Source organism: Ursus arctos, unplaced genomic scaffold (genome assembly GCF_023065955.2).
Source record: "Ursus arctos isolate Adak ecotype North America unplaced genomic scaffold, UrsArc2.0 scaffold_15, whole genome shotgun sequence".
Taxonomy (NCBI): Eukaryota; Metazoa; Chordata; class Mammalia; order Carnivora; family Ursidae; genus Ursus; species Ursus arctos.
This window is the reverse complement of record NW_026622819.1, coordinates 45,653,387-45,669,239: the sequence shown is the minus strand read 5'-3', so window position 1 is coordinate 45,669,239 and position 15,853 is coordinate 45,653,387. Positions and strand designations below refer to the sequence as shown.

Sequence of the window (15,853 nt, the reverse complement as noted above, 5' to 3'; positions counted from 1 at the left end):
GAGACACTCAACCACCTCCCCAAGTCCGGAGGGTAAAACTGAGAATTTGTCTGAGACAATAAATGAACCCCAGCAGTTCATCGTAGTGGTATGATAAATACTATTCAGGCAATTTATTGGGGGGCGGGTAAAATGATCTCAAATGCAATCACTCTGTACTGCCAGAAAGTCAGGGGGAAAAGTAACAATTTTCATCTTCCCCCTATTTTACAATTCAAAGGGATGTTGATGGGAACAGATTAAGCCTTACTGGACGCAGGGGTCTTCAAGTGATAGTCTATGCTTAAATGTCTCCCTCGACAGAAACCTCACTATGTGCTGACTTAGTCCTTAGGAGTTACACAATTCCAATTGTCGTCAATCAACTTATTTACTTATTTATTATTTTTAATCAACTCATTTATTTAATAAACATAAAAGAGGCTTGAAGTCAAGGAAGATGTGGATATGCCTTCCAGGAGCTTGCAGGCTAATGGGAGGAATGAACTCGTTAAACAGTGATTATAGTACAGTGAGATAACTTAGAAAAATATTTGTCAATATTGAGTAATAGACTAATCCCCCTTAAAGGAAGGAAGATTTCCCTAATCCCTGCTGTTGACAAAATGATCTTTATACTAGCACTACTAATTAGGTGTCAACACAAATCTAAGTAAACTTATCACTTCTATAAAATTCTAAATCCAAAACAAATTTTAAAATTAAATACAAACAAAGCTACTAATGTGTATCATTGAAAATGGACAGTAACAGACTACTACAAAGGATGATGATTTCCTAAGACTAAGTGGCATAATGTGGTACCCAGGGCTTTACAGCAAAGCATCTTCGGAGATCATCCCTACTCTGCCATGAGCCACACGACACCACAGCCCCTACTGCTCTTCTCCATGCAAATACCTGCAAACCTTTATTTTCAGATCTTTACTTCATCTGCCCCTCTTGTAAGCATACTACATTCCCTCAAAATAAAGCTTACCTCTCTTTATTTTCATCTTAGTCAACAGCAATTAATTTGTGGGGTGCCTGGGTGGCTCAGTCAGTTAAATATCTGGCTCTCGGTTTTGGCTCAAGGCCTGATCTCGCTGTCCTGAGATCGAGCCCTGCATGGCGCTCTGTGCTTAGCACAGAGTCTGCCTGAGATTCTCTCTCCCTCTTCCTCCTTCCCACTTTCTCTCTTTCTCTCAAATAAGTAAAATCTTTAAAAGAAAGCAATCAAATATGTTCTATGTGGTACTAAAGTGACCACGATGACAAACATAATGTGGGTTCCTAAAAATCACATCCTTGGTTATTAGGCCATCTTCAAGATGGGTTAGAATATGATTACAGTTTTTAGATAATCATTAAAATGTACACATAAAATCTAAAAATCCCCTTCAGAACTCAAGGCCTTTGGACATCAGTGGAATTCCACTGAAAAACCCAGTGCATTTTTATTTATGGTCAACGGAAATGCTCAATGAAGTCCTACATGACATCTGTCTTATTCTGGACACTACCCTATTGCCAAAATCAGGTCTTCACATGAGTATTTATTTAAATATATGTGTATGGCATGAACGAGTGAAAAAAACAGATGCATAAATGATGAATGAATGAATGAATGAATTTCCTGTCTACTGTAAAAGCTTCTGCTGTCTGGGGGTATAGAAGTTTAAGCCAAACACTGTGGGGGAATTCATTTTAAGTACCCCTGTACATTTTCACTTTAGGCTCCCAAAGCACTGGGTTCCCAACCAAGCAGGGAACTTCGTGTTACAAGAGGATCTCCATTTCGCAAGTCAGCTTCTTAAAATTCTGTACAACAGGGCTGTGTTGTAACAACATGGAAACACAACAAAGTCATTGGTTTTTTTTGTTGTTGTTGTTGCTTTTAACACATCAAGGTCAGTTAGAAGCGGTAAGAATGTCTTCTAAGTTTGAAGGAAATTAGGCCTTTCTTTTGCATTAAAACATATTCTGTAAATTAAGGAAATGAGCAAAGAATCTTAAAATCTTATCTGCAAGGTCCTTTATTTCCACTCAACTAATTTTATGAATGAGCTGATTTAAGACTAGAGCTGACCCACTTGTGCATGGATATAGGGTTTGTGGTAGGGCAAGGACAAGACCAACAGTATTGGACTCTTGTAGGAATGATGAACAAATTCTTCACAAACCAGGGTACAGAAGCTAAAGGTATTGGGACCACACCAGTTGCTTTTTCTTTGACATTTGCCCCAACCAATGTGGGAGTTACATAATTTAGCTATAAAGTGGAAGTGACATGTTCAGTAAATACTTCTAAGAGACTAGGGATATGAATATCACATTTGTGATTTTGTTTTTCTTACAAAGGTCGTTAGACATTGACAGAATGCAGCGATGGTCTCTATTAGGGTTTCTCAATCCTAGATGTGCATTAGAGATAGCCATGGGGATTTTAAAAGCCTACATGCTCAGGCCATTTCAATAATGATCACATAGGTAGGACACAGGAACCAGCATTTTTAAAGGGTCCCATGTAATCTTAAAGTACAGACAGGGTTGCATACCACTGGTCTAGAATAATGTCTCTCAACCCTGACTGCATCAGGCTCCAAAATAAACTTCCAACAAACACAAATTCAAATTCTGAGCTCTATGATGGAATTAGAATGGTCAAAAAAAATTTTTTTTTCCCTAGTTTATTCCAAGCACTTGGGACTACTTCTAAAAAAAAAAAAAAAAAAAAATGGCCTTGAAAATATATATATATATATTTTAGATGTTTGCTGTTTTTTATTGTTTTTAATTCTAGTACAGTTAACAGAGTGCTATATTAGTTTCATGTGTACAATATAGTGATTCAACAATTCCATATATCACCTGGTGCTCATCATGACAAGTGTACTCCTTAAACCCCATATCTGAATTCTAATGTGAAACTTTGCAGATGGAGCTTATAGTACATCTGAATCCAAAGATGGATTAAAGACCTAATTGAATATATTTTTTAATAGTACGACCATTTCAAGACAAAAAGCTTGAAACAAATTCTAGAATATAAAACAGGAAAAAGAGCTTTCTGAGGACTTGGAAGAAAACTTGGACTCCTAGGAACCACAGATTTTGCCCACCATGTTTACTGACTAGCTGAGGTGCTCGAGCCAGGAAGGGGAAGTAGTTCTCTTTCAAGTCACCCAACAAATTAAAAGCTGAGAGGGGATTAGAACTCAGATCCCTCGTGCATGTGTAGTAGCCTGTTCAGTCTGTCACAAGGGCTCTGGAGTCTCCACCACACCCCCTGCCTACTTTAATGAGCCACATGAAACAAAACTCAGTGTGCATTTCGGAAGGGAAGGGGAAAAAAGAGAGAATGGGGAAGGAAGAGAGCAATTTTGGACAAATGGTGCCAACAAGAAGCTATGACAATCAAACATAAGGGAATGGATACATCTGCTAATAATGCTGTATAGAAAAGGAAAATTTAGGTATGCCGAGTACATTAATTTTTCTAGGCAATACTGAAACACGTTGAGATGATAAAAACATAAGAAAGATAAGCTCCAATCTGTGTTTCCTTTTGATCCTCCCCAGTAGAAGACCCTCCAGGGAATGAAGCTGAAGTTTAAGGTCCTCTCTTGGCCAGGCCCGTTTCGTGATTCTGGGAGGTGCCCTAGTAATGCATTAACGGTATCATCCAGTTTGATCAAATTGGCTAAAGTAACATGTTTTAATTACAACTAGTTAAGACCTTGTATTTTTCAAACTCCCCTTTTTTTGGGTGGCATTGGATGATTTCCATTAACTTTGGAGCTCCAACTAACAGAAAGGTAAATTGGGGGTTCCTCTGGTTTGGGCGCAGTAGGAAACATTCATATCATTTGCAGACACTTCCCTGCAGAGGTACATTATTTCTAGTCCTCCTAGTGTAGGAATGGCTTCCAGAAATTCTTCCCTCCTTGGTGTCAACTCACCAAGCAGACTGCCGTGAAGGTACGGGACCAAAGTACGCGGTGTGACGTAAATGTGTCCTATCGTGGCCAGCACCAGAAATATATGGGTAGTGCAAAAGCCAGAAGCGAGGTGGCCTTTTTTTTTTTTTTCAATCATCAGATATGTAAAATTTCAAGTAGGATTCAATTCTGACACCTAGTCAAAACAGAAATTCTCTCCTGATGAGAACAGATTCAATTCAGCATATAAAATGAAAAGTGCTCCACCATTTTTTAAACGGGAATCATGGAAAACAGAATTGGAATTTTTATGTCTGCGGGTTATGTGCACTGTGTGTTTCTATTCTGTATGTAAAGTTGCACGCTTTGCACATCACAACTAGCAATAAAAAACTCAGTTCTGTTGAAATTGCCATAAGAGACAATGAGTTTTTCTATTGTCTGTACAAGAAAGTGATAGTGCCAAACAGCTGTCATATGAAGAGGCAATCAAAGGCTATGCAACCAGAAAGTGTAGAAAAAGTATGTCAGTTAATTATTCACAATATTATTTTTCTAGATCTTATGATAGGACTTTTAAAAATTAATAATTTAATTTCCCTTCTCATTTTAAGTATATTCATGTTCTTAATTAGTTTGCATTGTTAATTTTTTAATTTTTTTTTCCCCTTAAAACAACCCAACAAACTGTTTAGGCTTTGGGCCTCACAAAACCTGGATCCTCCTATAGTCCCTCCCATAAAGGACCCCCGGCATACAGCAAAACCTCAGTGTAACACCAGCATGAGACATCGCCACTTAGCTGAGCACGGCGGATGGTACTGTTATCTGTCCTCCACTGGGAGTGATTTTGGACTTCTGAGTAGATAAGAACACTCTGCAGAAGTTGATTAAATGCACATTCCAATGAAGACATACAAATGGCTAACAAACACATGGAAAAATGTTGAAAATCATTAGCCATCAGGGAAATTCAAATCAAAACCACATTGAGATACCACCTTACACCAGTTAGAATGGCAAAAATCGACAAGGCAGGAAACAAATGTTGGAGAAGACGTGGAGAAAGGGGATCCCTCTTACATTGTTGGTGGGAATGCAAGTTGGTACAACCACTCTGGAAAACAGTGTGGAGGTCCCTCAAAAGTTAAAAATAGAGCTACCCTATGATCCAGCAATTGCACTACTGGGTATTTTTTTTTTTAAAGATTTTATTTATTTATTTGACATGGAGACAGCCAGTGAGAGAGAGACAAGCAGGGGAGTGGGAGAGGAAGAAGCAGTCCCCCAGCAGAGGAGCCTGATGTGGGGCTCGATCCCAGAACACTGGGATCACACCCTGAGGCGAAGGCAGATGCCCAATGACTGAGCCACCCAGGCGCCCCGCACTACTGGGTATTTACCCCAAAGATACAGACGTAGTGAAGAGAAGGGCCATATGCACCCCAATGTTCATAGCAGCATTGTCCACAATAGCTAAATCGTGGAAGGAGCCGAGATGCCCTTCAACAGATGACTGGATTAAGAAGATGTGGTCCATATATATGATGGAATATTACTCAGCCATCAAAAAGAGCGATTTCACAACATTTGCAGCAACATGGACGGGACTGGAGGAGATAATGCTAAGCGAAATAAGTCAAGCAGAGAAAGACAATCATCATATGGTTTCACTCATTTATGGAACATAAGAAATAGGAAGATCGGTAGGAGAAGGAAGGGAAGAATGAAGGGGGGATAAGCAGAAGGGGGAATGAAACATGAGAGACTATGGACTCTGGGAAACAAACTGAGGGCTTCAGAGGCGTGGGGGGTGGGGGAATGGGATAGGCTGGTGATGGGTATTAAGGAGGGCACATATTACACGGTGCACTGGGTGTTATATGCAAGTAATCAATCATGGAACTTTACATCAAAAACTAGGGATGTACTGTATGGTGACTAACATAACATAATAAAGCATTATTATAAAAAAATCAAAAATAAATAAATGCACATTCCTAGGCCCCACACCAAGAAATTCTACTAATTCAGTAAATCTGCCATGCATCCCAGGAATCTGTGTTTTTAACAAGCACCAAAATCGATTCTGATACTTGGGGCCCAGAGACTATGCGTTGAGAACATGAATTTAGATCCAACATAGAGATAACTTCCCTGGCCCAGTTTTTGCATCTACTTGCATTGTTTCTCATGAGATCACCCATTTTCCTCCCATGCACGTCTGTCTGTATGTGGGTACACACACACACACACACACACACATTTTTTTTTTTTTTAACACTTCCATCCTTCATATTTTCACTGCATTCCTATCCTGGAGCTTTCATTTCCACCATCCTCTTACAGCATTATATTGAACACTATGCCCTTTGCAACCTTTGGTGTCTTAGTTTTTAAACATGCAGAGATCTTTCCTGCCATGAAAAAGAAATCTCAGCTTACCTGCGTCTGCTGGGGTACACTAGGCCTGTGAATTTCACAAAGGAGTCCCTCTACATCCAAATACACTCTCTTCCTGGGAATCCTAAGCCGAGTACTTTCCACCAGTCTGGGAACTTCTTTACATTGTTATATGACATACTTTACAGTGGTATAGGTCATCCCTCTGAATATACAGTAAATGCTTTTAAGCATTTAAAAGCTCTTTGGGGGCGCCGGGGTGGCTCAGTCATTAACCATCTGCCTTCGGCTCAGGGAGTGATCCCAGAATCCTGGGATCAAGCCCGCATCGGGCTCCCTGCTCTGCTGGGAGCCTGCTTTTTCCTCTCCCACTCTCCCTCCTTATGTTCCCTCTCTCGCTGGCTGTCTCTCTCTCTCTCTGTCAAATAAATAAATAAATAACATCTTTAAAAATAAATAAGTAAAATAAATCAAAGTTTTTTGAACCAGGAAACTTGGGTGGCTCAGTTGGTTAAGCATCTGCCTTCAGCTCAGGTCATGATCCCAGGGTCCTGGGATAGAGTCCTGCATCAGGCTCCTTGCTCAGCAGGGAGTCTGCTTCTCCCTCCTCCTGCTGCTCCCCCTACTTGTGCTTGCTTGCTGTCTCTCTCTCTGACAAATAAATAAAATCTTAAAAAAATAGAAATAAAATAAATAAAAGTTCTTTGAACTACAGTAGCACCTGAACAAGTGTGTTTATGTATGTAATTAAATGAAATTATATATGTGGGTGTATATACATGTAGAGTTATTCCATGAATGAATAAAAACCAAGCCAAGACCAAATAACAAAACACATCCTCCAATAACAAAAAGCTATAAGGTCACAAGTAAAAGAATGAAAATTTACACAAGGTGACTCCCTTTCCAAATGCACATGTGATTTTACTGATGTAAAGTGGGCTTAAATCCAAAGCATTAGTCTATTCCTTTATGGGGCTATTTTCAGTGTTCACCTGTTTAAAAACAAATCCAGTTGACATAGATCATCTATTTCTTGCACACAAAATGCAGTGGGATTATATTTTCCAGAGAACGAATACAGAACTTTCTGTTGTTTTGCCATGAGATAGGGAGGAACTACGGACAGTCAAGGCAATGCCGTAATATAATAATCAAAAGATACAGTCACGGGTTAATGAAGTAGCTGCGAAATATAATAGGTGTTGAGTTTCCAGAGAAGGACGCTTTGCATGGGCATATTACTAAAGCATGGTTTGGAGAGCTGTAACCTCACGGTCCCACACATTCAAATATTCTTACCTGGGATCATGCAACATTACAGAATCAAGGCCTGATGCTACTTTAATGTGTCAATCTCAAGGACAGTATTCGTCTTAACAACTTGGACTTGTGAACAACCTCTTCTTAGGCTGTGTGGCTCTGTTTCACTTCTGCCATTGCAGCCACCACCAATACCTTCGTGACTTATTAGACGCCCATGAAGCTTTTCTGAATGGCCTCCCAAATGCCCCACATCAGTCAAAGGTGCCATTGGAGGACCTGTACAAATCCCATGTTCATGGTGAAGTCCTCACAAAGATCCTCAAGCCAGGCGCAGCCTAACTGGTCCCTGAACCCGGTAGCTACTGCTCCTCTAATTAAGGGAGCTGTGTTTTATTTTCAGCTTAAGCCCACCCACACTAAGGTTCAGAGTGATAAGTCCCACTTCTCTGACAAGATTTGACGTCATAACACAGAAGCTTGCCTGATTGTACCCAAGTGGTCATATGTTTCATACCACGTTGACTTTCCTTCCTAAATCTAGTTGGTACCAAATAGCTACTAGACAATCCTATATTGCCCAGTTCTTACATTTCATCAGTTGATGTAAGAAAGACAGAAGATACTGGGTCAGAACTCACAGAGCTGGCCAACTGTGTGAGGCTGCGTGCAAATTCCAGGCTAATACTGATGTAAGCCCTCGCTTTGCCTGTATTTCAGCAGGTTTCTTCTCCAGGAGAAGAACACATGTTTTCCTTTTCTCCCCAGCAATAAGAAAGATACCCAGAGAACAGTTACAAAATCTGCATTGTCCCTCTACTATGGAAGAACGCATTCTGTTTTGAGAGATGATTAAAAAATAATCCGCAAACTTTCTAAAGACACATAAAATGCCATGAAGTTTCCTGGTGATTTTTCTCTTGGACCTACAAAATTTTATGGGCCATGATCTGCTCTATGTATAGGTAGAGTCGAGAACAAGGAGGCACTGACATGCATTTTACTAACGCTTGCTAGGCTCTTCTGCCCACCAGGCTTTACAAATATCTTGTTCCATAAGGGAACTTATGGGAGTGCCAACGAGTGCAACTCCCTATAACGTTACATATGAGAGGGAAGAAATATGGCAGAAGACAGACCTGGCCTTTGAGGAAATCCCCAATCACAATCTCTTTTTTCAGCAAGGAAAGAGTATTTTTGATCACCTATTATCTGCCAAGTACCACAGCAGATCCTAGGGACACACTGGTCTTCAAAAGAATGAGCAGGGTCGGGTTTCTGCTTTCTTAAGTTCGTACTTCCACGGGAGAGATGGACTTCCTCAAGTAAACAGATTAAGCCATTATAACTAAGTAAGGTGCTAAAAAGGAAACTGAAGAGGGTTCCATGGTAAAGAATGGAGGGTACCCCCTCTAACCACGGGAGGCCATTCTGACAAAGTGAGGATGAAGGTGAGAGCCAGAGGTAGAACGTGTTTTTCAGCAGAGGACACAGCAAGTATTCTGGCCCTAAGGGCCTGCTTCAGTTAAGCACGGTGGCTGGCAAGGTGAGCACTGAGTGAGCTCAGAGGACAGAGCAGGGACCATTTTGCAGAGAGAAGCTGTGCCCCCACTACACCGTACCTTACAGGTTATGATAAGGAGTAATGAATTAAAATGCCCCAACTAATAACTCAACCATCTTCTTCAGAAATAAGACAAATAATACCAATCAAGTGAGCTATGGTTTGTGGGTAATGATGCTGCATATTCATATTTCCAGCACATTTACAAGTAAACATGAACCACATCACTGTATATGAGTGTAACCAGTTTATGGAAATAGCAGCACACATTCCCCCACAGCTGCATTACATATCTGGAGTCTGGGTGGAATCACAGTCGTTGTGGATTATCTTGGCACATAAATAGTTTTCCATTAGCCATGTTAATTTTGAGGTCTCTGATTTAAAACTAACTGCTTTCCAGGGTTGTTTTCATTCAGCCATCCATACAACACATTAGTCTTGGTTTGTTAATATTTGGCACAATTTAGACAATTGTAACAAACTCATCTCTTTTAGTTGTGATATAACAATCAACATTTTTTCTTGTAAAATTCATCCATGAAAGCAAATGCTTATTTATGTGAAATGGTCTAAGGACTAAGAATGGCATTTCTTTTTAAGCACATATGTGGATTAATTTAGAAGTTAGGTATTCCATCTTTCAGTTTTCTAAGAATTGGAGTGTTGAACAATTTTTACTGAAAAAAAATTAGACAGTTGCATGTATTTAAAAAAGCTTAAAAGTATACAGTCAAGAAAAAAATGTTTTTTAAAGACTTATTTGAGAGAGAGAGAGAGAGAGAGAGACTGAGAGTGCATGCATGAGGGGGCCCCTGAGGGAGAGGGAGAGAGAATCTCAAGCAGACTCCCCATTGAGTTTGGAGCCCAATGAGGGACTTGATTTCATGACCCTGAGATCATGACCTGAGCTGAAACCAAAAGTTGGATGCTTAACCGACTGAACTAACCAGGCGCACTTCAAGAAAGATTTTCATTCACACTTTCAGCTTCCCTCCACCGAATCAACTATTACCAGCTTTTTAAATCTTTATAGAAAAGTTCAACACACATACAGGCTTAATTCAATATGTACATTCAATATATACACACGCATTTAAAATTTTCCTTTTTACAAAAAGAAGGGCATATTTAATGCTCTTTATTGTTCTGAATCTATCTCAGTCCACTTAACACAGCCAAATGATAGTCGCATGAACACATACACAAATTTGTATTTTTTTTAAGTTAAACAGTTTTAATTATATGGACGTATGATATTTAACTTAGCCAACTCCTTCGTTATGAATACTGAGGTTGTTTCCAATAATTTTTTGTTACCAAGGTTTCCTTTAACAAATAAATACTTATCGGGTATTATCATGTATGGCACTAGACATTAGCAATAAAAAGATGCCCTGCTTCTTGGACCTTCCAGTCTAGTGGAGGAAACAATAAACAGATAAATATGTAATGTTAAGCTTAGCCTTGGGAAGAAGTCTTAGGAGGGAAAAAAGGAAAGCAGGATAAGGGGACAAACAATGAGAGCGACGCTCTTGTTTCTAGGATGGTCAGAAAAACTCTGTAGTGGAGAGATTTGTGGGGGGAAAATCAACGAGTAAGAAAGTAAATCATAAGAACATCTGGCAGAAGCACTCTGGTCAGAGGAAATAATATAAGCAAGTGCAGAGGCCCTGAGGTGGGATTTCACTGGGCATGTGTGAAGGACAATGTGGCTAGGCCAGAGCAAAGAAGGGGGAAAGTGCTGGACAATCAGCTTGGGAGTGCAGGCAGAAGGGGTGCACACTGGGACTTACAAGCCACAGTAAAAGCCTAAACTAGGATACAGATTGTGATGGTAACTATCAGAGAACCGAAGCATCAGAGGAAGAGGATCTGATCTTCACTTTACAATCACCCCAGCTGGTCTGTAAGGAACAGACTGTTGGGATGAGAATGTAGGTGGAGAAACCAGGTACCTGGACTACTACTATCGCCCAGGGTTGGGGGGGACAGGAGCCCAGACCAGGGCAGTGGTGAAAGAGATGTTGGCAAGTCAGTACTATATTTCGAGTCTATTTGGAAAGTAGAGCTACCAGGATTCGGTGAGACCAAGAATGAGGCAGGAAAAGGACAGGAGTTGGGGCATGCTAAGATTCTGGCATGAGCGCCTCGGTGAAGGATGGTACCATTCATCATGATGGGGAACACCGGGGCATAGTAGGCTCATGGGCAGGAGGCAAACGGAGTGTGTGGAGGGGAGAGAGAGAGAAAGCGCTGTTGAGTCGAGCTGATTTTGACATGCACAGAAAAATCCATGGGGGTGGCGTACCAAAGGCACCCACTTTGAAAGGAGTCTAGAATTCAGGGGAAAGACGGGGCTTAGAGATGAAATGTTTCAGTCTCCTGTAAGTGAATGCTATTTAAAGCCCAGGACTGCAGCATACATGTTTCATATATGTCCAAATATGCCTCTCAGAGAAGTCCTGAGAAATCGAATTGCTTGGTCAAGCTATGTGTGTGTTTGTGGAGGGGGGGTATTGTTTCTTACAGATAGTAACAGAGTTCTCCTCCAAAGTATGATAGGCCTTATATTTAAATTCAAAATATTTATTTCTGGTGACCTGGAAGATATTTCAGTATAATTACGACCATGAATTCTCACTGTCCCTGAGATTTAGAAGTATGATGTGCCAGCTGTAGTAGTTTTGGGTGGAAAGAAATTTTTTTTTTATAGATTTTATTTATTTATTTGACAGAGATAGAGACAGCCAGCGAGAGAGGGAACACAAGCAGGGGGAGTGGGAGAGGAAGAAGCAGGCTCATAGCGGAGGAGCCTGATGTGGGGCTCGATCCCATAACGCCGGGATCACGCCCTGAGCCGAAGGCAGACGCTTTACCGCTGTGCCACCCAGGCGCCCCGGGTGGAAAGAAATTTTTGAAACACACATTCATATTTGTACCAGCCATCATTGGATACGTGAGCTCATAAATTTCTGACAACACTCTGGGAGATGAAAATTATTAAAACTATTTCATAAATTAAGATCCTGAGGTACAAAGAGTGAAGGGAAGTCCTCAAGGACAGCTCTGATTAGTAAGTTGGTCAGGGTCTTGACTCGAACTGAGGTCCAGTTTTCTTTCCGCTGCGCATGGAATGTGGCAAAGACATGCCTTTCCCTGAACGTAACACGAGGTGTTTAGAATTACCATCTATGTGTACTTAGTGTGGCGTAAGCACTGCCACCTTTGGACAAGTCCGTGTTTTCCTTCAGATCCTCCCATGGGGCTGTTCTGGGCATGTGGAATACATCAGGGAGCTGAAACACAGACGCCTCATCTCATGGCAGTGGTAGGAGGCAGTGATGGGAGAGACAGATGAACATGAAAACCAAAGTACATTATACTTACGTTATAGGGGATGAGTACACCACGGGTCAAGGATGACGCCCCCCCCCCAAAAAAAAAAAGAAAAGACAGGAAAAGCGGGATCAGCAATACAGGGGTGGGGGAGGGGAGCAGAGCAAGTTCAATTTTTAAAAGCCTGAGCAAGGTCAACCTCATGGAGAAGGCAATATGTGAGCAGACTTGAAGGAATCTTGAGAGTCCGTGAAGGTTTGGCTGCCCGTAAAACTCAACATAGTTCTTTATGTTGCAAGTTGAGGACTAGAAGAGAATGTGTAAACCGAACACCTTAAAGAGGACAACTAATTTCAAACAGCTGACCGCAATTTTAATAGTGTCATTTGCACATGCAAACGAACCTGCATCCACCCACCATGGCCTCCCCGATGGCCAGCTATCTTAACAGGAGTGACGGTCCCTTTCAGCAAACCAGCTGTGTTGTATGAGGCCAATCCTGGTAAATGCCTGTGATGAGTGCGACAAGAACCAGAGAAGGACAATCCCAGTCGAGCCGCTACAGCTCTTCTGTGACTTGGGGACCACGCTATATAGTAAAATAATAACGACCAGGACTCAAACACTTAAGACCAGACAATGAGACGCAAGCTTGAAGGGAACACAGGCAGTATGAAACCCAAATCGTTATTTAAGAGGTGAGAAAACCGGGTTTAGGGAGATCAGGGAGATGAGAGAGTAAGTCAGGAACAAGGCCAATGTTGGCCCAAGAGAACCACAAGTCCCCCACAGATCCCAGGCTTCAGGCTTTTCACCTGCTTGACGTCACTTTCATCAGCCACCAGACATGCACCTTTGGAACAACACCCACAGGCAGATCACAACAAAGCCGTCAGTTTGCTAGCACAAAGAGGGCGTGCAAACCTGATGACCGACCCTTGTGTGATGGCTACCACGTGCCAGACGCTGTTTGAAATGCTTTTCTGAACTTCCTCAATCCTCACAGTCCTATCGTTATGAGGTAGGTACTATTACTATCCCATTTTACAGATGAGGAAACTGAGAAACAGAGAGGTTAAATCACCGACCCAAACTCACTCAGCGTGTTAAAGACAGCAAGACTTTGAAACTGGAGTGTGTGGCTGAAATTCCCTTACTACTTGTGTAAAAGGCTTCCACATCCATGTGTATATTTGGTCAGTACAGCATGAGGACTCATGCAAAACATGTTTTGGTAACAGTCTGAGCTCGAATTTCTTAACATGGATATTAATTTTAAGACAATTCATCAATTCTACGAATACTACAGCAGCTACTGTATTTCAGGCAGGGTACATGTTCCCTAAGTCCAGGCAGTTTTCCCAGGTAGGAAGCCATCTCTCACAGGTCTCTGAGACCCACAAACTTCTACAGCATCATGAAAAACAGCTACAACAAATTAGGCACAACCTTTTATAGCGGTTCGATAGTTTCATAAAATTAGCACTGATCCAGTAGATTCTTCCCTGACAACTGTGTTTGGTAAGGCTCTTTAGCTATGCTATCAAATATCTGCAACGAAATCTGTGGTCTGGAAGGAAATGCTGTTCATCTCATTTTTAGTCATGTTATTTTTTTAAAAAATCAAGGTGTCCAGAAACAAACACGCTAACAATAATAGTGAAGTTATCACGTACTTGGCTAAGTCCTTGCAGGCCTCCATGTATGCATGTATATAGGTCTACTGAGCTATAACTCAGCTCCAGTGAAATACACAGATATTAACTATTCAGGTCAAGTTTTACAAATCTGTACATCTGTGTAAACAATATTCGACCAAAGTAGGGACTGTTTCCATAACGCTAGAAAGTCCTGTCATGCCCCTTCCTAATTGATCCCCATCCCCGGAAGCAGTGACTGTTCTGATTTCTATCACATTTAAAATCTGAAATCCCATGTACGATCCTATGATGTGATTACTCGAAGGAATATCTGACTTCGACACCTGTGCTCTAGGCATGCTGTCCTACTGCCTTTTGCTACTCAACAGTCCCCTCCAAGAGAATCAGGTCATAATGCCTTTCTTTCTTCTGCGTCTAGAATGATACATTATGTACCACCCTTAAAAGAATTAAAAAAAAAAAAAAAAAAGGTCATTCAAATCATCTTCTATTTTCTGTGGTTCAGACATGAAACCCTATTAAGACTATCATTATAAACACCTATAGATCAGAAGGTGGGGTTAGGAATAAAGTGGACACATAACCCTCTCACAGGACCAGGAACTGCTCAGATTGTACTAACTGGCAAGCCGTGGGAAACCAGACCAGGGATGCCCCTCTTCAGCTCTTTCTAGAGTATCCAGATTTGTACATAATATCTCAGAATGACTAAATGCTTTGTAATTAATTAGAAAAAGAAAAAAAAAAACAAAACAAAAACTTTGTGACCCCAAATAGGGCCTGTAGGTCAGCCCTCAGACTTCCAGTTTGTGACCTGCTGTGAGCATCCTCAGCCTGGGAAACCCCAGGCGTAGCTTTGTCCACAACAGAAGTGATGCCACAAATCTCTGAAGGTCATGCCCAACTTTAGGAATTAATGCTTGTCATTACAGGGTCCAAGTTATTAGCAGACTCTGGTCTGTTCCTGGCATTCCTGACCACTGAGGGAAGCGGATGACTTGGGTCTGAACAGAACAAAGAACAGAGAAGAAACATTCTCAATAGAGAGAAAAACTGGCAACAGGAAGATAGAATGAAATTTTAAAAAAGGAGAAAGGGAAAGAGCTAGAAAGAGTCCAGGACAAGAGAAATGACGGCACACGACCCCAGGTAAGAAGAGGCAGGAAAGGAACACAGCAGGGCGCTGCTCCTCAGCTATTCCTCAGTTTGAAGCAATCTTCTCCCACTGAACACGCCATGCCCAGTACCACAACCCTAACCAGAGTTAGGACAACAGGGTGGTGGCCAATGTCTGCTTGGACAAACGAGCTAACAACTGATTTGTTCACTCTGAGCTCAAGAAGAACAGTCACAGTGGCTCGATACTTCCACCCCAGCCAGTAGATAACGGCAAGGTTTCCAGGGGCTCAGAAATATGTTGTTTGGAAGTCAGGGTGCTCACGAGAGAGTCTGATCCTATCACCTAGCTAAGGAAAGTGGTGTGAACCAGGAGGGAGTTTCTAATCCCCGGCAATATAGTTTTTATCAGGAACCTGTGCTTGTGTTCACATCTGCCACTGCATTATCGGATAAGAAGAATAAAGCCGTAGCTTCCGCACCCGCCACACACCCGGAGCTACCCCCCAGCAAAGGCTTCCCAGCAAACCAATCTCGCAGGATTGATACGCGTAGCGAACCGTGGTGACGCGCTCCTCCCAGAGCCT

General features: G+C 41.5%; 1 protein-coding gene across 2 annotated transcripts in view; it reads right to left on the bottom strand.

Moving 5' to 3' along the window:
• The window catches only part of SGCD (sarcoglycan delta), a 910,180-nt gene that overhangs the window by 363,064 nt on the left and 531,263 nt on the right, over nucleotides 1-15,853 (bottom strand). The gene's annotated exons all lie outside the window — the stretch shown is intronic.